The 23239-nt window shown below is 44.1% G+C and overlaps 1 protein-coding gene across 6 annotated transcripts in view; it reads right to left on the reverse strand.

Moving 5' to 3' along the window:
- Atxn1 (ataxin 1) overlaps nt 1-23239 on the reverse strand; it is a 384367-nt gene that overhangs the window by 274302 nt on the left and 86826 nt on the right. For 5 of the 6 annotated variants that reach the window (XR_005285701.1, XM_038332640.1, XM_038332638.1 and 2 more), the window contains one exon: nt 1724-1851. The exons of the other annotated variant lie outside the window; for it this stretch is intronic. The gene's annotated coding sequence lies outside the window, so the exon portion shown is untranslated. The remainder of the gene's footprint in view (nt 1-1723; nt 1852-23239) is intronic. 6 annotated transcript variants of the gene reach the window in all.

Raw genomic sequence — 23239 nt, forward strand, 5'->3', positions numbered from 1 at the left:
TTTGTGATTCACCATAGCCCATACACACAGTAGACATATGCAGAAAGAGACAGGGGCTAGGATACCCCAGCAGACAGGAAGGCCACATGCCCTCTGGAACACTCATAACCTAGCATGCCCAGATCACGCCGAGTTTGCAGTGTCACTCCGCTGAATTCATGTGGTTTCCTGCATCTCATATCTTAACATTTGTTAGAGAGAGAAAACAATGCTCTGAAACCCAAATACTGCACCGCTTGCTCGGAGGCAGAGAGCTGCTAACGAGAGTGACATGTGACCATCATCTAAACTGCTGTGCACAGCTCAGCTTCAGGAAGGCGATGATAAGAACGAAAGAAAGCCAATACATTCTTCTCAATGGAAAACAAAGTTTGGGGCTCCACAGAGTGAAGGGTCTTGCACTCAGCCAGTTACACAGAGAAAATAATCTAGGGCCTCAATGCGGGGGGGTGGGGAACGAACAAGAATGTAAAAGAACCTAGTCTTGCTTTATTTTAATATAAAATTCATGAAACACTCCTTTATTAATGTCGCAGGGGAATTAAATTATTAACTACAGAATCTGAAAGTCTTGCTCCACCAAAAGACAATGGAGATAAGAGTCCCCCAGGGGCTGGACCTTTTCTTCCACCCTAGCTAGTCAAATGACCTCCCTCACTCCCTGCAAATGATAGTTTGCCCCAGGCACACAGTAAATTCCACTGAAGAGAACTGAAGACTACTGATTATTTAATGGGACTAGATTGAGCTTTCAATTTGCAGGAGTCCAGGGAAATCATCCTGGCACATACACTTCTACAAGCCAGTCATAGCAAGTGGTACGTTCTCCCGATGCCCTTGACCACATGTGAGGATGAACAGGGCTTGCATTTGAGGATTGTTTCCAGGAAATACCATTAATAAAGCCAAGAAGGCACCCTGATAAAGCTGTATTCGTTTAGGATATAATTTATATATTTTTTTAAATTATGTATTTAAAGTTTGGAATGGTTGGGCTGTAACTCTAAGACCAAGCTTGTCACTTAGGGGACCGAGACCATCAATAAGTAGAAGGACTAAGGTGTATCAGTAGGGTCACCGTATTCCACAACAGCTTATTACAAATTCTAGAGAGAACTGGAAAAGGTTGCCAACATGAAAACTGACCAGAGTTTTTGAAGACAATACTAATTATCCTAATTGTACTTTACACACTATATATTTCTTTCAAATGACTACATTGTGCCACATTTTAAAAAATTACTCAATAAGCTTTTGTTGAAAGTGATCTGGAAACTCCCGGTAACTCTGCCTTGCCTGCTCCAATACTGATTACAGATTAAGAGTCTCACCAGATAGCTAGACCTCCTCTGTCTGACTCATGAATCCCTTACACATTCAGCTAAATGGAACCCATGGACCACACAGACCATTCATTGTGTGGACATTTGTGGTTATGCTGCTACTATTGTTTTTTTATTGCTTTGTTTCATTTTCCCTAATGGCAAATGCCTTCCCCTGAGGTCTTACAATCCTGCAAAGTTCAGAAGTAAACATATTAAGCTAATCTGGCTACTTTCTTGGCTCTTTCTCATGAAAACAACATTTTCAGGTATGTCTTAATGCTTGAGCTGTGGGGGAAATGGCTCCGCACCTTACTCACTAAAATATCCCAGCACGCCAAATAAAGACTGCCACATGAAACTGAAAACATGTAAATGCCAACTCCATCGGGATGACTTACCCCAAACCATTCCTGTTTCAAGCTCATTTGCGCAGGCTGGAGTCCACTCTGGTTTGCTCAGGGTCTAGAGGAACCCTACTTGTGAAGCTTCTACACAGATTCTTTCATGCTCCTCCAGTGTGCTGCAGCTTAACAAAACCAAACACCAAGTCAGAGTGGAAACTGCCACTTCAAGCAGTTAGTGAATATGCAGGGGAAATCCCTGTGCTTTCTCAATGTCTATCTTCTAATGTCACACAGGCATGCTGCTCACCCAAAAGAAGCTATCGCGCATCGCATCTACATTGGTTCCCTAAAATACTGGAAAGACAGACAGACAGACAGACAGTCAGAAAGGAAGAAAAGAAAGAAACGAAGGAAAGAAAGGAAGGAAAGAAGGAAAGAAAAAAGAAAGAAAGAGAGAGGAAAGAAAGAAAGAAGAGAGAGAGGGAGAGAGAAAGAAAGAAAGAAAGAAAGAAAGAAAGAAAGAAAGAAAGAAAGAAAGAAAGAAAGAAAGACAGACAGACAGACAGACGTACAGGGGAAGATAGTATTTTCCAGTAGGCATGTGCTTGCAAAATTTCAAGTTTACCTACTGAAAGAAGGAAAGAAAGGCTTCTTCAGGTTTGAATAACTAAATATAACTTCTAGGTGTCAAGGGTAGAAAGTAGAGGAAGTTTAGTTTTTTTAAAAAAAAAATCACTCATTCTGCCTTGTTAACGCCTAAGACTGCCTAGTGTGACGTTGTGGACCTGCGATGCCAGTACCCAGGAGGTAGAGGCAGAAGGATCAGGAGTTTGAGGCCAGCTTGAGCTACACGGTGAGATTCTGTATTTAAAAACAAAAAATACCATCTGGTTGTTGAGAAAATATTGTTTTCTTTTACATATAGAGCTTTAAGGATAGAAAAAAATGATAGCATGAAAGAGAAAGGAAATTTCCATTTTGTACTACAAAAGTTGCTGGGTTTCCCCCACCTGCCTCTAGATAAACCTGATAAATGCCATCTCCTCCCAGGGTGGAAAGCGCCAGGTACTGTACACAGTAGATACGAAACTAATGGTAAAGGTGGGCACGCCTCTTCATCTGCCTCCGAACAGCTGATGATGTCTACACAAGAGTGGCCTGACAGGCAGCCATTCTGAAAAGTTCTTTTCCTGCCTTAGCTGCATTAACGTTTTCTTGTCCCCAGCTCTCCAGTTTTTCCTGAATCATGGTTAAACCCCACTGTTTTGCTTTTTGAAAACTTGAGAGTTTGGAGGCCAACTTCAAAGAAGTCTGCACCCTGGCTTGTATGTTTTAGCTTTGGAGAGTAGTTGTCTCTATGCACTTTGAAAGCCTGCTGGAGGGTTGTCACCCACTGGGGAGGATGATGGTTACATAACACTACAACTGTAATTCTGGGTGTTGGAGGAGAGATCCTGAGGACAGATGCTGTGCTCCTCCCTTCTGCTCTTAGACTGCCTCCCCTCTGCCCTGCTCTTTGCACTTCTAGAGTTAGTGTGTTCAGCCAGCATGTAGACAGGCATCAGAGCTGAAGATGGTCTCCAAAGCAAAGACACAAAGACCGACCAGGCACGGTGGTGCATGGCTGCAGTCCTTACAGCCGAAAGATGACCGCAAATTCAAGGCTCGTGTAGTCTACACTGCAAGTTGAGAGTGGCCAGGTCTGTATAGCAATCGCCTACCTCAAAACAGCAAAAACAGCAACGGGGGTGGAAGGAGGTGGGGGAGAGGAAAAGAAAAAGAAAGGAGGCTCTCAATGACCCATTTCTTTGCCTGGAACTTGAATAACCAATGGTTTTAACACAAAATGGAGGCAACCTGGGACCTAGGTCCCCAACCATCACATGAAAGGACCCCTTACGATGTTTCAGCTCTCATGGTTTGGTCTTTATACCATGGCTCTCGATGAAATTAGTTCTTCCCTAGCCAAAGATTTGGCTGTAGTGTAAACAGATCTGCCTTCCACGGTCAGTTTCCTATGTAAAATATGAGTAAGCTGAGGCAATCAATACCTAGCCACCGCATGTAATGTTAAACTCTACAATCTCGGGTTCTAGAATGATCCACACAGCTGTCATCACATGACCCACCTATAAGCGAGGTAACCTTTCACGCATCCCTAAGTCATTGGGATAGTTAATATTTTTGTTTATTTTTTTGAGACGGGGCCTCCAGTATTCCTTGAGCATACTAGGTAGCTAAGGGTGACCTTGAACTTCTCATCCCCCCCCTCCACCTCCCTAGTGCTGGGATTGCAGCTGTGTACCACTTTGCTCAGCCTATGCTATACCAGGGACAAACACATTGTGCCTTGCAGGCTAAGCAAGCACTCCACCAAGCTACACCCCTGGTCCTATAACTGACCCTTTGGAACACTCAGCAAGTTGCTTTACAGAACAGTCAACGTTTTCTAAGAGGACTTCCTGGAGTGGGGGGGGGGTGTAGATTCAAGCAGACAATTCCTACTGTTGAGAAGCAGACAGTGTGGGGTTCCTGGTAAACATTCAGTCGAGTGAATAGAGTTTAGTACCATGCTCAGTCTGGACACGCATCTGTCTGAGAACGAAAGTGTCTTTTTGTTTTCTAGATGATATGAACACCCACAAAAAGTGGGGTTAAAGGGGTGCCATTCATTTTCTGAGCAGCTTTCATGAATGATATCTCACCCCTACCTTGATATATAGTACTAACAAAGTAACACAAATCAAGATAAGCCTGCAAATTCAAAGAAAAACTGTCTTGGTAAGACAGAATTTGGAGGGGAAAGGAGGCCTTTGGTCTTTTGGCAAGTTATTTGCTGATAGCAAACTTTTTCCCCCTTGGAACTAAAAATAGCTCCCTGTTCTTGTCTTCATCGCTCCCAGCTTTCTCTCTGGCTCTTAGAGAACTAGACAAGATGTCTACAACTTCATTTGACTTCTACTGAGCATCTGCCATTCGGCCTGGAGAAAGCCATATTCATCTTAAAGATACACAGGAAGTGAGTCAGAACTATGACTAGACTTGGGGTTAAACTACTTATGTCAACTGACTCTGTTTTTTATTTTTATTTTATCTTATTTTGAGACATAGCCTGGCCTTATAGTCCAGGCTAGCCCCGATCTTCTCGAGTAGCCCAGTATATCTCCTGAGGGCTGGCATTACAGGAAAGCTGTGCTCCCCTCGGCGCTCTTTGACCTCCGAAGGATATCAATCATTTAATGTAATAGGAAGTGGCTTTGAACCAGAGAAGCTTACCAGAAGCCTCACATTTCTATTAATGCAGAGAGCTCAACGTTCAGATTTGCTTTTGTCCTTAACAAAGAAGTTCATTTCCGGATTACATTCCTGTCACCTGTCTATGAACAAAATCTATTTGTGCGTGGGGAGGTGGTTGGATAGTGGGGTAGTGGAAGGAGATATTCTCTGGCTGCTGAAGCCACGTGTCTGGAGACTGGTGAAGTAGTGCTCATGGAGAGAGAGAGAGAGAGAGAGAGAGAGAGAGAGAGAGAGAGAGAGAGAGAGAGAGAGAGAGAGAAACTCATCCAAGGGGACAGCAATTTCCATTTTTCCTCATCCCAGGGGGCATGGAGTTAAAATGATTCATTTCGTGACTCCTAGTCCATCCCCAGTTATAGCCACTGTGATAGGTAGCAAAAGAAAACCACCAGCTGGACAAGGGGCCCATACCTATAGTTCCAGAAAGCACTGGGGAGGCGGAGGCAGGAAGACGCTGTGACTTCCACTTAGCTCCACCGGGGCTATGTAGTGAGCAACAAGCCAGTTAGGGTGTTACTATAAATAGTAACACCTTGTCTTAAAAAAAAAAAATCAAAACGAAACTATACAGACAAAAAAAAAACAACTCTGAAAACTTTATGAATCTCCTTTGAAACAAAAATTTCCTAAGTCAGGGCTGAGGTATAGCTGAGTGCACAGTTATAGATGGAGGAGGCTCTGTCTTGTATCCTCAGCACGGCATCTCCAAGAAAAAAGAGGTGTTTGTATCGCTAGGGCTGCCATCTGAGGCTTTCTGCATGCTGGTGAGTGCTCCGCCATGTAGCTGTGCCTCCAGTCCTAAGACAAAGGCAATCCCATCTGCTTCCTTTCTACACCCCACCCTGCGCTAACCCTGCCATCAAGAAGCATGCTTGAATCTAACCTCGCTGGCAATGTGTTCATGTCTGCAGGCTGGTGGCACTGTCAGCACAAAATAAAAGGGCTGGACCAGAAGCCTGGTTAATTCATTGCTTGCCCAGCATACTTGAAGCCCTGGGTTCTGTCCCCAGCAGTGCAGAAACTGGATATGGTGGCATATGCCTGCAGTTCCAGCACTCAGAAGGTAGAGGCAGGAGGAGCAGAGTGCAAGGTCATCCTTGACTACAAATTGATTCTGAAGTTGAGCTATGACACATGAGATTCTTTCAAGAAAATAAAGAAAGCCAGCAACAATAAACAGAAAAAAAATATAGCCAGAGTCCCAAGACTGGAGGTGGGGGTGGGGGAAGAAGCAACATCAGCAGGCATGCTGTGGGTGACTAGACTGTGAGTATGTACAGGGCTCTACAGAATGCTTTCCAACTCCATAGGCATTTGGGGGATACTTTTCTGGAGGGTCACAACCAGGGGTGCCATGGCAATATAAGCCAAGCACAATAACCTTGCTATTGTGAGGTTTGTTTGCCAACCTTGGTCTAGCTAGATGGATTTTTCAAATATGGTCCCAGTCTCCTAAGCAGAATTGGTTCCTAATGTATCAGTAAAATTCCCTAAAATTAACTGTTACTTATAATTCAGGTTGTTTTTACATATATTTAAATATTTTAATGGAAACACGATCTCTACAAATGCAACTGTTGTCTTTTGTAATCTAGCTGAAGTTTTAGGAACTATCTTTACAACAGTTAGATATAGACAACAGAAAGAAATTAAGAGTTCCCATGGTGGAATCTCTCTCCTCAGTGGTGAAGGGGTAGTTCATTCAATAAATGCTACTGGGAAAAGTAGCTCTTCAATTGGAAAGAGCAAAACACTTATTATATACAGAATAGAAAATAAATTTTAAAGCTGGTATTTTGGCACCGGCCAGTAATCCCAGCAATTGGGAAACTGAGGCAAGAGGACAAAGAGGTAGAGGGCCAGTATGGGCTATCTAATGAGACTGTATTTCAAAATATAAAAACTAAAAATAAAGCTAAGAGGATGGGGAGATAGCTCAGCAGTTAAGAGTTCCTCCTGCCCTTTCAGAGGACCAAGTTGTATTTCCACACGGGAGCTCACAGCTCCAGCTGCAGGGGATTGGATACTCTCTTCTGACCTCATTTGATACCCCCACGCAGTATACATTCGTGCAAATACACATACACAAAAATAAATATTTAATTAAAATAAAACCAAATTTGAGATGACGCACAAAACACAGTACACACTATTACAGAGATGCACACATGTGAGATTTCTAGCCCGTGCAAATACTTCACAAAACTGAAACCTCAGAAATTACTGTACAACTGTAAAGACCCTCATAGGCTATGGCAAAGATATTAAGTTTTACTTTAAAGAGATGAGAGAGTGGAGACTTTGAATGGAGTGATCTGATAATTTGTCCTATGTATTCAAGATAATTCCATTTCTGGGGGAAGGGGTAGTTATAACACAAAGCTGACCACAGAACCACTTACTACTAAGAGCCACGTGAGAGCCCTGTGGGGGGGGGGGGTGTTGCAGACCTAGAATACCAGCTATTTGGGGAACTAGTTTCTTAATGGGAGCCCGTCTCCAAATTTAAAAGTGGGGCGGGCTGGACTGGAGTTGCATCTCAGTCAGAGAGCACTTGCAAGACTTGGAGACCCAGCATGTGCAAAGTCCTGCATCTTGAGCTGTTGCGGTTCTAGATGCGTTTGCAAAGTCACGTTGATAAGGTGTGTGAGAGGAAGAGACAAAGGCTCTTCCTAGTTCCTGGTCTAGTCACCTCTGAGAACCCAGCTGCCTGGAAGCGAGGAGGGAAAGGCCAGGGAGGCCAGGGAGACTGGCGGGTATGCACAATCTGAATCCAAGGACACAGGGTGTAAGCCACAAATCACAGCATGGGGGCTGTCAGAAGCAGCCTCCAAGGGGTCTCTGGTGGCTCTATGTCTTGACAGTCACACCTTGGTGACACTTGAGTGCAGATTAGAGTTAATGACTTGCTTCTGAAACATAGAGCAGGACAAAAGTCATGGGACATCATATCCACGCTGGGGAGATATGGTTTGGGTCTGAAATAGACCCCATAGGTGTGTGCGTTCGCACACTTAATCCCCTGCTGGTGGCACTGTTTTGGGAAGTCATGGACTCTTAGGACATGAGATCTTGCTGACAGGTGGAAGATAATCTTATCTATTATCTAGGAGGCACCTGCTTGGAGTTTTGACTTCCCGCTGTAGAGAGTGCTGCTAACTCATCCTTAGCACAAGGGATGAGCGAGCTACGCACAGCTCCATCAACCTGCCCCTGTCCTCCGTATTTCTTCAGAGACATCCCCAAATGAAGACTATCATCTGTGGAACTGCCAAAGAAGGTGGAAGGAACTAGCTTGCTATTGACGAAAATCCTTAACCTGGCCTATCAGTTTTCATTGACTTTATCTGGCTGATAGAAAACACTGCAAACTCTCTGTGGTGTGTTCCTACAGGTGAAATGTCCCCTTTACATGGAAAAGCTGTCCTTTAAACTGGAGTGGTGGAATTGAGAGTTGGCTGAGTCTCTAAAGTACTTGACTTGCAAGCAGGAAGGCCTGAGTCTAATTCATTCCCCAGAATCCATTTTTAAAAAATGCAGGCATGGAGGTATAGGGATATAAACCCAGAACTGGGAAGGAAGGCAGGGGAGTCCCAGGGCCCACTGTTACATAGTCTAGCTTACTTGGCAAGTGCCAAGCCAGTGAAAAATTGTGCATCTCACAACCAAAAAAAGCTAGCAAGTGCCCCAAGAAATGACAGCCGAGGTTGTTCTGTGGGCTTTACATGCATGTGCATACAAGTATATACACCCACACGCACATATCTGCATCAACATGGATAGATACACATGTTTGTGTGCATGCACACACACACACATTTGCATGAGCACACAGACACACATGCAAGCTCCCATCTATCTGCAAAGGCCCCGTTCCACAACCCCCATTGGATGCCTGAAACTGTACACAGCAGAGACCCTTATATGTAGCTCTTCTTATGCATAAGTATCCATGTGTCCTATTTTCTTTGTCTGTTGTTCTATTTAATTACTGTCACAAAAACAGCCTAATGAGAAAAGGGGTTTACTCAGATCATGGGTCAGGTGTAAGCCATCATCACGGGGAAGTCAGAGCAGCAAAAGCAGAAAGTAGATGAGCACATATTTCCACAGTCAGTGGGAGAAAGCAATGGGTACAGGCTGCAGCTCAGTCCCCTCTTGTCCCAAGGAGTGGTCTTTGCCGTAATTAAGATGGGTCTGCCCATATCAGTTAGTGTAGTCAAGATAATTCCTCACGAGATGCTCAGCAGCTCATCTCCCAGGTAATTCTAGCTTCTGTGAAGTGGACAGTGAACTAGCCAGGACGGAATGATAATCTGAATGTATGAATTAGGAGCAGCGAGAAATTAGGAATGACTAATAATGCAATAGAACAGCATACTGCAATAAAACTCATCGGAACCTTTGAGCTATTTACTTCTGGAATTTCCCATTTAATGTTTATTGGGGGGAATTCTGTTCACCATGAGTAACTAAAATCGCAGAGGGCAAAATTGTAGCAGGGTACGATCTACTGTACTAGGAGTGAGGGGAAAAGATCAAATATCAAGCGAAAAGTCCACCATGATTTGTTTGTTTGATTGTTTTCAGAATAATGGCAGAAAAACGATCTTCAGTTGGCAATAGAGAGCCAGGGAGGATTCAGACAACATGGCTTCAGTAAAAATTAGGGGGACCAAATTGTTTTCAAAGCCTTTGGATTCTACAAAATGCAAAGCCTATTGTCCCTCTAGTTATTGAAATGAATCAAGACATCCCCATTGCTGCCTAGCACAGATATACGGAATATGAAAGGCAGAGGAACCATCTCTAACTTGTGTCTCAATTCAAATCCAGAACGGTCTCCCATCAGAAGGAAAGCGTGTCTTGTTTAAAGGATCACCGTTCTGACACTCAGTAGGGTGAAGTCCATCACAAAACAACCAACACGGTTTTGATCCACACTAGCAGAATTCAACCCAACACCTGTGGGGCTCTGTGTTCATGGATGGATTCAGCTAAAAGAGGATCAAAAATAGGCAGGCAGGAGCTGAGGAGACAGCTCAGCTAGTAAAGAGCTCTCCATGTAAGTAAGCAAAAGGATCAAGTTTCAATGGCCAGTGCCCCTGTAAAAACCTAGGCATGGTGATATACTCTCATAACTCCAGTGCTGGGGAGGCTCAGACAAGAGGATCAGGATCACTGGGGGCTCAATAGCTATCCAATTTAGCCGAACCAACAAGCCCCCATTCCAGCAAAGGATCCCATCTCAAACAAATATCTGTACATGTATGAGCATGCACATGTGTGCACACGCAGACACACAGGCACACAGACACAGACACACACATGCACACAGGCAGAAACTCTTTATACTGAACATTTACAGTTTTTTTTCTGCCACTATTCCTAAGCAATGCGGCTCAACAGATTAAGGAGCGTTCACACTGCGTTAGGCAGTATGAGCAATCTCAAGATGATGCGAAGCACAGGACAGGAACTGTGTGGGTTTATGCAAACACTGTGCTATTTTAGTGATAGGACTTGGGCTTTGGGGATTTTGGTATCTCTAGAGGTCCTGGGACCTATCCCTGCAGACACTTAGAAACAGATTGAATTTCTCATGTTTTAACTGTTGGGGTTGCACTCATAGTCGGGAGGAACTAGAATCGGGGAGGGAGGAGAAAAAAAGAGTTAAGAAAAAAATGCAAGAAACTCGGGGCCATTTATAAATCTTTCACAACCAAAAGCGACTAAGCTCTCCAAAGTACATGAAGCCCCAACGAAGGTGTGCTGTTGCCATTTAAAAATAAGCAACGGTAGCATTAGCTCAGGCAGCAAGGCTGCTACCACTTAACCTGCAATTTGGACACTTTGTATAAGGAGGAAACCATGTTGTCTTATGACATAAGGAGCAGATGCTACTAATTAACACACAAAAATGTCTAAAACAGAGTTAGGAAAACATATGAGTTTGGAAACATAAGTAGAAACAGCTTCGGAGAGTAACAGCCAGACAGGATACTATGACGGAGGATAAGGGTTGGATTTTTTTTTTTTTAAGACAGTCAATCAAGCTGGTAAGCTTGCATAAGCCTTCCTGTAAATAAAGTATGGGCTTAAAGGAAAGTGCCTGATAAATATTGCTTCTTATTTTTTAAAAACAGGGAGAAGCATGCACCATATATAAGCCTGAGTGTTCACTGGGAGGCTATATTCTATTATAGAAGACTGTTATGCTAGGATTGAAAAGGATTTAAAAGGTTGGGGTAAATTTAGGGAACACCCTTGAGGTCTTGACCAGAAATTACAAGACCATACTTGCTAGAATGACTTAGTCATTATCTGGGCCAAAGCTGGCTATGTAGCTCAGTTGATAAGGTGCCTGGCATGCATGACGTTGGTTTAATCCCCAACACCACATGAACCAGGCATGGTGGTACATGACTGACACCCAGAGCTAGGGAGGCAGAAACAGGAGGAGAAGCAACCAAGATCATCCTTGCTACAATGGAAGTTCTAGGCTAGCCTGGGGTACTTGAGACCCTGTCTCAATACAAAACAAAAACAAAAAGTACAGGCCAGTAGTCCTCAAAATCTTTGATCTTAAGTCTAGTCCACTCATCCTATTTCTCTCAATACATACAAGCACACACACACACACACACACACACACACACACACACACACACTATGATGAAGTCTGTGCTTCTGAATGCGCAGTGAGTGCTCAGCTCTGTGTGGTTGCCCTATAGCCCCTCTTCATACTCTTTAAGTTTGTCAAGGACCTCAAAAGACTTATATTTAACAACAATGCATTAGAAATTAAAATGGAATTTTAAAAACACTTGACAATCCCTTTTATGCCTATGTTTGTGTGGGTGGCATATGAGCCGGTGTGCTTGCACATCTGCACGTGTGTGAGCACACTCTGCAAGTCCACTGACGGACATATGAGTATAGAAACTGGAGGTTAATGGTGAGGGCCTTCTTTGATTGCTTTCTACCTTATTCTTTGAAGCGAGGCCTCTCAATCAAATCCAGAGCTTGTCGATATAAGTAGCTGGAATCTCGCTGCGCCTTCTGAGCACTAGAATTAGAGGCAGCTCCCCCCCCCCCCGGACCCACCTAGAATTTGCATGTATTCTGGGGATCTGAACTCTGGTACTCACACTTGTACAGCAAGTGCTTTACCCACTGAGCAATCCCCCAGTCTCACTCAAGAACCACACTTCCTGGATGTGGTGAAGCGCAACCTTTTGATTCTTCAAAGGTCAGGAGGCCAGAACACTGATAGGGATGTTATATAAACGCAATCCAGAGTACCCTCACCACCCGCATCCCTGTCTCTCCCACTGACAGAGCATTCATGAAACAAGGTCAGCAAAAAAGCCAGGCACCAAGGCACGGTTTCCAGTGCTTTCCAGACTCTCCGCTCCCTCCAGGCAGCTGGTTCAGCATTCTCTATCAGCTATCTCAGTCCTCCTGCCTTTCATATCTCTCACCTCACATGCCTTTCCTTGCTCTAGCCCAGAGCCATTGAAGATAAATTGGATACTTCTCAGATTATTCTTAATTATCATCCAGTTCCCAGTTCCAAACATTTTCTGTTTCAGTCTACTCCATCTCTCCCTTTCCTTCCAAGGGTTTCTAGCAAGGACCCCATTGATGTGGCCTCACCTGTGTACCTTCCAAGTGTCACAAGACTTCCTTTGTTTGGTTTGTCTCTCAAAACTACATGCAGACAACTAGCGTCTTTACAATTTCTGGTAAGCCTCTTGGTTTATGGCAGTGCTGAACCCACAAAAAACAGGCTTGCTTCCATTTTATTCTGATGGATTGCTGACTGAGAACACAGTCATAAAGGGCAAGAATAGAGTTAAGTTATAGAGTGTGTGCTTAGCATGTGTGAGATTCCAGGTTCAGCGAAGAGAAGAAGGGAGCCAGAGGATGAAGAGCATCCAGAAGGAAAGGCAGGGGAGAGGTCAGAGGAACTGGGAGAGGAAAAGAAGCCAGGGAAGGACAAGCTGGAGGAGGAACAGGAGCAGCCAGGCAAGGAAGAAGCAGAAGAGAGGAAAAAAAGAAAACGAGGGCACAATTTTTAAATGTGGATTTTCTTTTTAAACGTCTTTCCCTTCGGTCCCAAGATTAAACAGATTAGCAATGTAATTCTTCCAAACGTTTCAGAGTAGGGAGAGTAGCGTTCTCTGCAGCGCAGCCAGCAAGCAGTATTCTGTGAGTTGGTCCATGCCAGCTTTTCTGGAACATTCTCAGAAGGAGAATTAGTTCTTTCCTAATGTGAGCTAACATTAGGAAAAAGTAGGGCAGTGCATTAATGTCTGGCAAAAAGAACCTGAAGCTGGGGTGCATCCAGCAAGTTACTGCTTATATCTTGCCCATTCTAAATCTGCAGCCATCCATAGTGCCCCACCATCACCAGCAATCCCATGGTTATTCGGGGGTTCTATATCCATCTCTCCTTTCCATAGGACTGCCACCAACCAGCATGCATCTCTTTAATGAATATTACCATTTGGACCACAGCATATAGGATAACAGAGCCAGAAGACTCCTATTTCCTTGGCTTTCTAATTATTCTTTGGAAATCATGCTACACGATTTTTTTTTTAACTGGAACAATGTACATTTAGTGGTAGCGGTCCCTCCAGGGTACATCATATGCAGGAGGCCTTCTGTTCTCCAAATCCCCCTTTCTCTTAGAGCAAGTAAGTTGAAGGCATGTGCGCTTGCCATAAAAACATAGCCAAGAACAGACTATTGAGTATCCTGAGCACCTATGGGGTCATTAAGTTAGGAGAGGTTCTCTAACGGCCCCATCTCGTGACTGTGATAAACTTCCCTACCTGATTTGTGTCTTCTCCCCTGGAGACTCCATCACTTGAGTGACAGAGTTGTACACAATGCTCATCTGAGACCTAACCCCCCACTCTCATGCTTCTTTGCATGACTCATTCTCAGTGGAGACAGTCCATCACCACAAAGGTGGGGGAAGGGCGTGGCACAGCTGACCTCTTGGCCCATTTCCTGACCTTGCCATTTTCGTCTATTGCAGATATTTCCTTACGGCAACGCTAGTTAATCACAGTTTGCAAGGCCTGGTTCTGTTTCAGTTCCAATGGGCCTCCTCAGTGGGCAGCACCACAAAAGGCTGCTTTTCCAGCCTCTGTCCCTACTCAGAAAGGTAACGCTGTACCAATCTGGTGAACACCAAACCCTTCCCATTGTTCTACAAATTCCAAATGAGCAATCTTAGGTCAGTGAAGCATATTAAGCTGCTGCTTGCAGTACCCACGTCAGGACTGGGCTATACTAAAGCTGTCCCTTTGTTGCCCAGTTTTGTGCCAGCGCCTTAGGTATCTTGGATGCACTCCTGACCCCCAGACACTCCAGAGTACCCCAAACTAACTGAGGGAGGTTCCTGGCTATGATTCCTAACACAAGAAGGGGGAAGCTCGAGGGTCATTAGCAGAGCGATGGCAGTTAATACGAGGGGGCCCAGTAGACCTGGTCCTTAGACCATCACATCACTGCGCGATGCAACCCGGACACTCCAGCGTCACTCCCGCTGTCTTCTCCAGACTCTCTCAAATGAGCCAGTACCAGACCCTATCAATTCCATTTCCTGGTTTTACCGATAGGGGTCTGACCATTCCCAGCTCCTCCATCAACTTTCCACAACGCCACCAAGTCTGGCTCTAGAAAGACCCGACTTCTATGTAACAGAGCATCTTGTACCCCGGGTTTCTACAGTTCCAGTTACGCGAAGTAATCCCTGACCCACAAATATTGAAAATATCTGAAAAATTCCAGAAACGAGCAATTCTTAAGTTTCGATTTGCACGCCATTCTGAGGACGGTAATTAAATGCCGCGCTGTCCCACTCGGGTCAGAGTATGAGAGCAGCAATGTTGATGACCTGGAGAAGCCAGAGAGAAAAGAGCAAAAGCGACAAACAGCGAGACTTCCCAACCTCATAAAGAAAGGTGAGCATACGCCAGGGCCGCTCAGATCCTCAGAACAGCAAGAGACCCCGAGTGAGTGAGTCACGTAACATCTCTAAAGGATTGGATAATAGCTGTTCTGTGTTACCAGTAGCTACTGTTGCTGGTGCCTTCCAGGACATAACTTCTAAATTAAACTTCAACGGACAGATAATGTCAATGGGAAAACCGGATATGTAAAACTTGGTCCTCTCTGCTGTCGGGCATCTACTAAAGGTCTTGGAATGTGTCCTTTGGTGATAAATATGAACAACTGTGTCCCTACAACTGAAGCTGGAGGTAACAGTGGGACAGTGCTATGCTGTTTAAATGATCACTTACTGAGAAAGGGGTTCCGTCCCAAATGCTAGGGGGAAAAGTGTCCCACTCAGCATTGCCAAGTTGCTGGGAAATATTTCACGCCTGCTTGAAAGGCCACATATTTAAAACAAAATTAAAAGTCAAGCTAAAGAAAATAAAATGACTTGGGATAATTTTTTAGGCAGTTAGGAAAACAGAAACAAATGTTATTTTTAATCTTTGGCTCCCTGTAAACTGACAAGATATGAATATGAATCTGATCAAGCAATGCGTAACTGCTGCCGCTCGCCCCGGCCCCATGCCAGCAACTTCACTCCGTGTTTTCTTCCAAGGTTACACGTGGAACCTATCATCTCCCTCCCAAACTGTCCTCATTAAAGCAAATTTACTGGAGCTGCTTCTTGAGGGGGATGACATCATAATGACTCACAAAAGTGTAGTAAATAACCCTTCCCAATGAGCTGTCACAGGCGACCTTGTGAAGTTTCACACATCTGCGAGGAAGGGAGCCACGGGCTGTGAGCTTCTAAGCTGGTGAGCGAGCGCTCCAGTCGCTTCACCAACACACAGAGCACAGCTCTCGAGCGAAATCCTACCAGCTACCTGTCCATAGGAAGAGGGTGTGTTATGAGTGGGGTCCTCAATAAGTCTGCACTCCGTCCAGAGAGTGCACGCGCAGTGGCGGGATCTCTCAGAAGCTGTGGGATAGCACAGGAGGAAACACGCAGTGTGTAAGAGAGCCTCAGGTTTCTCTAAAGAAAATGGGCCCCTGAGCACTACAAGGAGGGGATTTCTAAACTCCTTCTATCCCCAAAATGAAACTAAACAGTTTTATTTCTAGAATTATATTCATTGAACAACTATGCCGTAATTCAACGCTCATAGGTACATTTCTAGGCCCAGAAAGTTTATTAATTTGCCCACAGGTCTCTGTTTATCCACAGACATTAGGAAGCCAGAAGTCCCCTTTGTATCTACAGGAGTTAATCACAGACAGTAGATGTCATTGTGAAAAAGGACCCATCAGGAGTCAAACCCATTCCATTTTAAATGTGAACATGGCTAAGCATGTTTGCATCCACCAGGACTCGATTCTTACAGAGACAGAAGATAATATCAAGAACAGAAGTATATGTTTATTCAGAGTCTAACATCAGCATTATACAGCAGTTTCATCTTAAGTTATTGAAATGTAGCTCTGCTTTAAAAATAGGGATTCATAAGCCAACTAGATGGTTTAGGAAATAAGGGTCCCAGTTTGGCGACTAAAGTTTGATCCCTGCGACCCACATGGTGGAAGAAGAAAACCAACTCCCACAGCTGTCCTCTGACCTCTGCGCATGCTGTGGCATATGCATGCCCGATCCCACATACATGTGCGCGCGCGCGCACACACACACACACACACACACACACACAAATAGATAAATGTAATATATGTTTTTAAAAATAATATATATTTTACATTTCTACAGCAATATATCTTGAATGTTATACCAAGCCTGTGAAGCAAAATGTATCACAGTAGGGCACTCATGCCATATAAAGTCCTAGGGGTAGAGGTACAACCCAGTGGTAGCTGTGTTTAACATCCAAAGTCTAAGCCATTGACCTATCAGTCCCCCAAAACGAGCCCCACCCTTGACCTACTTGATGTGGCTTTTGGGGCTCAGAAATCTGACTTCTCACCAAGCCGCTTCGTCACACCCAAGTGAGGACTAATCTGTCTGTCCAAGCGTTAGAGTCCACTGTCTGTGAGTCTTCTCCCATTTCCCGCTCTCTCTTGTTTTCTCCCTTCCTGAAATGTAACAGCTACTTTTCATCATCCTGCGAGTGTTTTCTGTCATTCTCCACTAACTACATAAAACATCCTTCTGAAACACTAAATAGAGACTTTAAAAAAAAAAAAAAACACAATTTAAAGAATTTTTCTCAAGTTAGTGAAAAGTAGCACTAGGTAAGAACCACATACTTAGAAGCTGGGGTAGGAAGAGTAATATTTCTCCTCCCCACAAAAGATGTCCATATCCGAATGTCTGGAGCACAGCAATGCCTTCCCTGGTAAAGCTGATTTTGCATTCGTGATCTTGAGGGGAAAGGGTGTCCTCCTACACAGGTGGGATTAAGGTAATCGCAAAGGTTTGAAAATGGAGGAATGGGAAAGAACCGGCAAAGAAGTTAATGACAGACGACAGGTTCAGCCAGAATGCTGGCTTTAATGATGGAGGGAGATGCCACACAGCTTAGAGTACATACGACCTCCAGGAACTGGAAAAGGTTATGAGTTTTCCTCTAGAGCCCTGCTATCAATACAGTACACTCAAATCTGTCTTGGGTTTGTGATTTAAAGAGCCTTAAGTCAAGACAGTGTGTCATTTGAAGCCACCAGGTTTGGGGAAAACTGTTACAGCAGCAATAGAAGACTTGAAGAACATAAACTCATGAGTCAGTTCTAATGTACAGGCCATGATTCAGTAGCCCACACTTTTTGGTCTCTTCCCAAATGGATAACAACAAAATCTAAGATATCTGGTTCAAATGGTGCATGGCCTAGTCTAGTTTGAGTCTCCGTTGCTGTGATGATGATGACAATGATGATAATAATAATAATAAAAACTGAGCAAATGGAACATGGGGGGAAAGTGTTTATTTGGCTTATCGTTTCTAGTCCATCATCAAAGAGCACTGTCAGGACAAGAACTCAGAGAAAAAGCTCAAGGTAGGAACCTACAGGTAAGAACTGTTGCAAAGACCATGAACAAACACTTCTTAACTGGCTTGCTTCTCCCTGCTTGTGCTTAGCCCAGCTTTCTTATATAACCTGGGACCACCTGCCCAATGGTGGGACCACCCACAGTGGGCTGGGCCCTTCTACAGCCCCCACAGACATGCCTACAGCCCAATCTGACGGAGGGAATTCCTTAATCAAGGTTCTCGATCCCCAGGTGTGTCAGGGTGACAACAAAGATTAGCCACCACAAGTTCACCCTTTGTCACCTTGACACCACCTAGCGCATGCCAGTATCATCACATAAAATGCGGCACAACTTTGAAAAGTTGCATAGTCTTTTTAAAATTTCCAACGGCTTAAAAGTCCAAGTTCTCTTTAAAATTCTAAAGTGGGATCCTACAAAATCATAAACAAGTTATATACTTTCGTTTTCCAATACAGAAGAACCAGGGTATAAGTACAATCCGACCAAAGCACAACAAAAACATGACCCACATAGTTCACTTGTCAAGCAATACCGCACGTCTCCTCTCTCTTAGTCCTATAGCTTATCACGCTAAACCAAACTGGTTACTGCTTTGGAAATGAGGGAAGGGAGACGGTTGAAAGGAGGGCTCTTAATTCCAGCCTTACTGGCATTTAAGGCTAGGTGATTGGTAGTAGCAGACCATTCTTTGTTCTGGCAGGTGTTTGGTAGCATCCCCTTGGCCTTTATTTGGTTACCAGATTTGATACTCCCTGTCCTCAATGGTGCTTATCAAAAATGTCTCCAGATGCCTTTGCTAAGATCCCTGGGTCTAAAACTGTGCTGTCTCATCTGGCTCCCAGCAATTAATGATAGCTTCAGCATGTAGACAACGGCTGACCACTCTGAAGAAGAAACATTTGGAAATACAAGTGATCCAGGTTTAGGAGTTTTAAGATTCATATAAATAAACTGGATATTTGTTGGGTTAGAGCTGAAGATCTGAGCATAAAAGCAAAATTTATTTACGGTTCATGTACAAATTGTGCACCTTGCCCGAATGTCATTTTATGTAATATTTTAAGTAATTTTCTTCATGAAATAGGTTTCAGCGGGATTTTCTACTGTGGCAGGTTGATGCTCAAAAAGCTTCAAATTTGGGGATATTTCAGATTTTCACAGTAGGGATACATATATACACTCCTAAGTTACAGCTGGTCTCATTCAAATGAGTTTCCCAAGAATTCAGGCTGTTTGGCATTTCAAAACAGCGTTAAGTCAAAAATTCAACCACATACTTTTTTTTAAGGCCCCACTAGAGTTACTCCCAGCCAGAGACAATGGAAACACAGCCTTTCTGCAGCAAGCCTCACTTAGCCCAACCCTGTGCACAAGCTCAACATCCACGCTGCTGACATGGTCACAGGGTGGGGGTGGGGGTGGGGGTCAGAGGGCAACATTTCCAGAGCATTAACGCAATAGCTCACTACAACTTTCTTGCCTTGCTGTCATTAGTAAAACCCCCTTCAGTCAAAAGTGTCAGTGCAGCGGAGGGAGTACAGATCCAGAGGCGGAAGATGGGCTGGGGCCTGGCTCTGGTTACAGACAGATGTCCTGGATCCGACCCTGGGAAATGGCTGCTGTCCTGGAGCTGGAAGTCAACACTACTAAAGAAACAGATAATTTCCTCAATGAGTTCTCTCCAAGAAAATGGCTTGAAACTGCTAAGAGAGCCTGTCTAGAGTAGTTCTGAGTTCTGCCCCGGCTTTCAGTTTCGATTTCAAAATGACAAAGCAGGAAGGAAGATAATGGAAACATTAGCTCCTATTTTTACTGAGATCTAAAGCCAAACTACAGTTTCCAAGGCTGAATGTGGTTTGCAGGCACATGATGCGTCCGGGGGAGAGCCACAACTGACCAGTGTCGAGATGGGTCTTGAAGACAGTGCCTGGGGACTTACAAAGATTGGTGACTGTGCAGAATGTTCTTCCAAGAATGTCTGCCCACATCCTTGGTGACTCGAAATAACCAATGGCCTTTCAACACAGCAACCGTACTGCATCCTTTGGATTAACCCTCAGTCAACTGTGGCCACGTTGACCAACGCTAAGACGATAGCCACATGTTTTCTCAGAGGCTTTTCTCCGCTGACACGGTCGAAAAAGGATGTCTCCAGACTGTGAAGAACTAAGGGCGGAGGTCACTAATCAAAGGTACTCATTACAGATCCTCCTCCCTTTCATTCCTTCAGATATCTTACAGTTAAAATGAAAGCATGATATTTTTATCACATGCATGAGGGTCAAAGAGAAAGGAAAGAGGCTCTCAGAGCTCAGCAAGTGGATAAGGATGCTGGCACGAGGAAGATGCCGGAAGCACCCACAAGGAGAGAACGAGCTCACGTAAATTGTCCTCTGACCCTGCCCCCACAATGCGAACACTCACACACTAAATCACATTAAATAAATCAAATGTAATACCAAAGATCGTCTTAAAATAAAGTAGTTCTCAGGGAAGACTAGGAGGAATGTTACAGACTGAAGTCGGGGCGCAAAGGACTCCGGGTGAAGACGATGACAGAGGTGAGCATAGTGGGGGGAAACCACATACATCATGAGCCGTGTCTCCCAGCAGTCAAAGTCCCCAATTCTCAAGTGTTGCACAGTGGTGTGCTAACATCACCAAACCCATCTCCAACCAGGCTGCCTGCCTTAGCACCAGGGTGATACATTAACATTGCGGAGACAAGCGTGGGTGAGTGCGATTTGGTGAAAGAGCATGCAAGCTAAGATTCCTAACTGATGTTTAACCAACCTATACTGGCCCCTTGGAGGTGCTTGGTTGAAAGGAATAAGAACATAGCCTTACATGGCAATACTGAGCTGCAGGAGGTACGTCCACTCCTTGCAGGACTGAATAGCCTAAGCTTTTGAATTGGAAAGTGACTCGTGCATGCGACACTCTTGCATAAGGTAATGGGAAAAGTAGCGCCTTATTGCAAAATCTAACACTGCTAGCAACTGAAACCCAAGTCTAGCTGGTTTCTGCGTGAAAAACATACTTTTCTTAGCTGTTGTAGAAAATGAAGTATGTTATATTTTCTTTCATTATTGGCCAACTATCACACAGGCCCAGAAGATGCCTATGAAATAAAATATGGCCCCTGCACTTTCTATCTAGGGGACGATACGTAAACAAGGCCACAGCAGGGCTAGGAAAGAGGAAGCCCATACACACGGGAAAGGGGATACCTTTCAAAAGTTCCTGAATTTGATTACTGACCCACAAATTGTGCCTGGTTGTTTGTGGCCCCTGAAGAATTTCACCAGGCTGATTCCAGGTTGAAAAGATCCCTTGACATCCTCTTACTACAAAACTGGTCCCTGCTCCAGAATGCTTCGCTGAAAGGGAAATTTTGCACAAGCATTAATAACCGATTTTATCCTTTCCCGCCACAGGATGTGGAATATCATAGTGTTCATGTTCTCCCAAGTGCTATGCACTCTTTACAGTATTTTGCATTCATTTCTATCTGTAGGTTTGTCCTATTCTAAAATGTTTTTGGTCTCACAAGCATTTATTTTTTTTAAAGACAGGGTTTCATTTAAACAGGCTGATCTCGAACTCAGTAACTCCTAGGACCTTGAACTCATAGTCCTCCTGGCTCCCCCTCCCAAATGCTGAGATTATAGATGAGGTCTGTTTTATCTGGTTCTGAGAACCAAACCCAGGACTTTGAACACCCTAGGTAAGCACTTTACCAAAGGAACTATACCCTTAGCCCCTTGTAATTTGAAATAAAACTTTCAAGTGAGAAATGAAGCTATAGGCTAATTTATGCCATTTTTATATGTGATTTTATACTTTGTCCTAACGAATGACGTCTACGACCACAGTAAGCAAAGTACCACAGGAAATGTTAAAAGGAACAGGACGCTGTTGTCCTTGACAGTACTTTCTAAACATAGTCAGGGAGACACAAATAAACTGAGCCCTGTGAATCAAGGGCAGTGTAGATGCAGAGACAGGGATTGGGCTCAGAGGCAGAGAGCTTTGGTGGAAGGCACACTTTAAGTCTCTGTGATGGGGGGAGGGGATCTTTCTGTTTTCACCCCACCCACTCCAGAATGAGTACAATCTTAAAACTCTTTCTAGATCAGGGGCGGGTGTATATTAAGCTTAACCATGCTATTTTTTAAACAACTAAGTACATTACCGGGCCCCTTGTTTAAAATTTACATCTGTTGGTCGGTTTGTGTGCGAGGGTGTGGCAATCAGAGGGAGTCAGTTCTCTCCTCCACATGAGTTCCAAGAGCTAAACTCAGCTCAGCAGGCTTGGAAGAGAGTACCTTCATCCGCGGAGGCATCTTGCTGACCACCACCTTGCCCCCTACCCATGTTTTTTTTAGTCCTTGGCCTATGTTTTTTCTTTGTTTATTCTTAGGTCCCCCACTTTTTTTCTCATCATTTCTACCCCAAGAGATGAGGGTACGAAATCACATCCACTTGGCCTGTGTGGCTTGGGTCTCACCTTGCTCACATGAGCAATGGACCATTTATGCAGCAGTCTGGGGAAGATTGCCCTTCGTGTAATTTTAATATGAGTGTTCAGCCTTTCAAGTTGCTACTTCTTTTGAAGCACCCGAACATTCACCTACGTTTCCTTTTCCTTAGATGACTGTTAATGTAAGCAAGATACAATAGATGGAAAGAACTGTCCATGTTACTCTTCTCGACCCATCATTCCATCTCCGTTCACCGTCACACCTGCTCTCTGTGTGTGCCGTGCATTTTAATTTGCTGTGCTTTTTTTTTTTTAAAAAAAAAAAAACTGGTTATTTAAAAAGCACTTATTTCAGAGGATTGAGATTTTTTTGCCTTTTGCCTTTTGTCAGAGACTGTATGCCCAAGAAAACCTGTTATTCTAGCTCAAGAATATCTGTTTCTCTAGCTAATCTTATTTTTTTGCTCTAAATTCTAACAATAATCTCAGTCCTTATTCCTTTTGCCACTCATGCTTCCTTTATTGAAGGGAATCACTGAATTTGCCAGTCAAAGACGGTGAAAGTAAAGTCAATGCATAGGGGCCACGGAGTAAAAATGCAGCCTAGCGGGCCGTCACAAGTGCGGCAGCTGACGTCACAGTCAGGATTCTCAGTACTAGTCATTCCCAAGTGCTTAGGTATCGAGTTCATGTCTTTGACCTAGAGGTAACACACATGCTTCTACCAATATGAAATCCTTAGGCTGATGGCATGGTTCCAAAGATGGGTAGG

The sequence above is a fragment of the Arvicola amphibius genome, chromosome 6 (assembly GCF_903992535.2).
Source record: "Arvicola amphibius chromosome 6, mArvAmp1.2, whole genome shotgun sequence".
Classification (NCBI taxonomy): Eukaryota; Metazoa; Chordata; class Mammalia; order Rodentia; family Cricetidae; genus Arvicola; species Arvicola amphibius.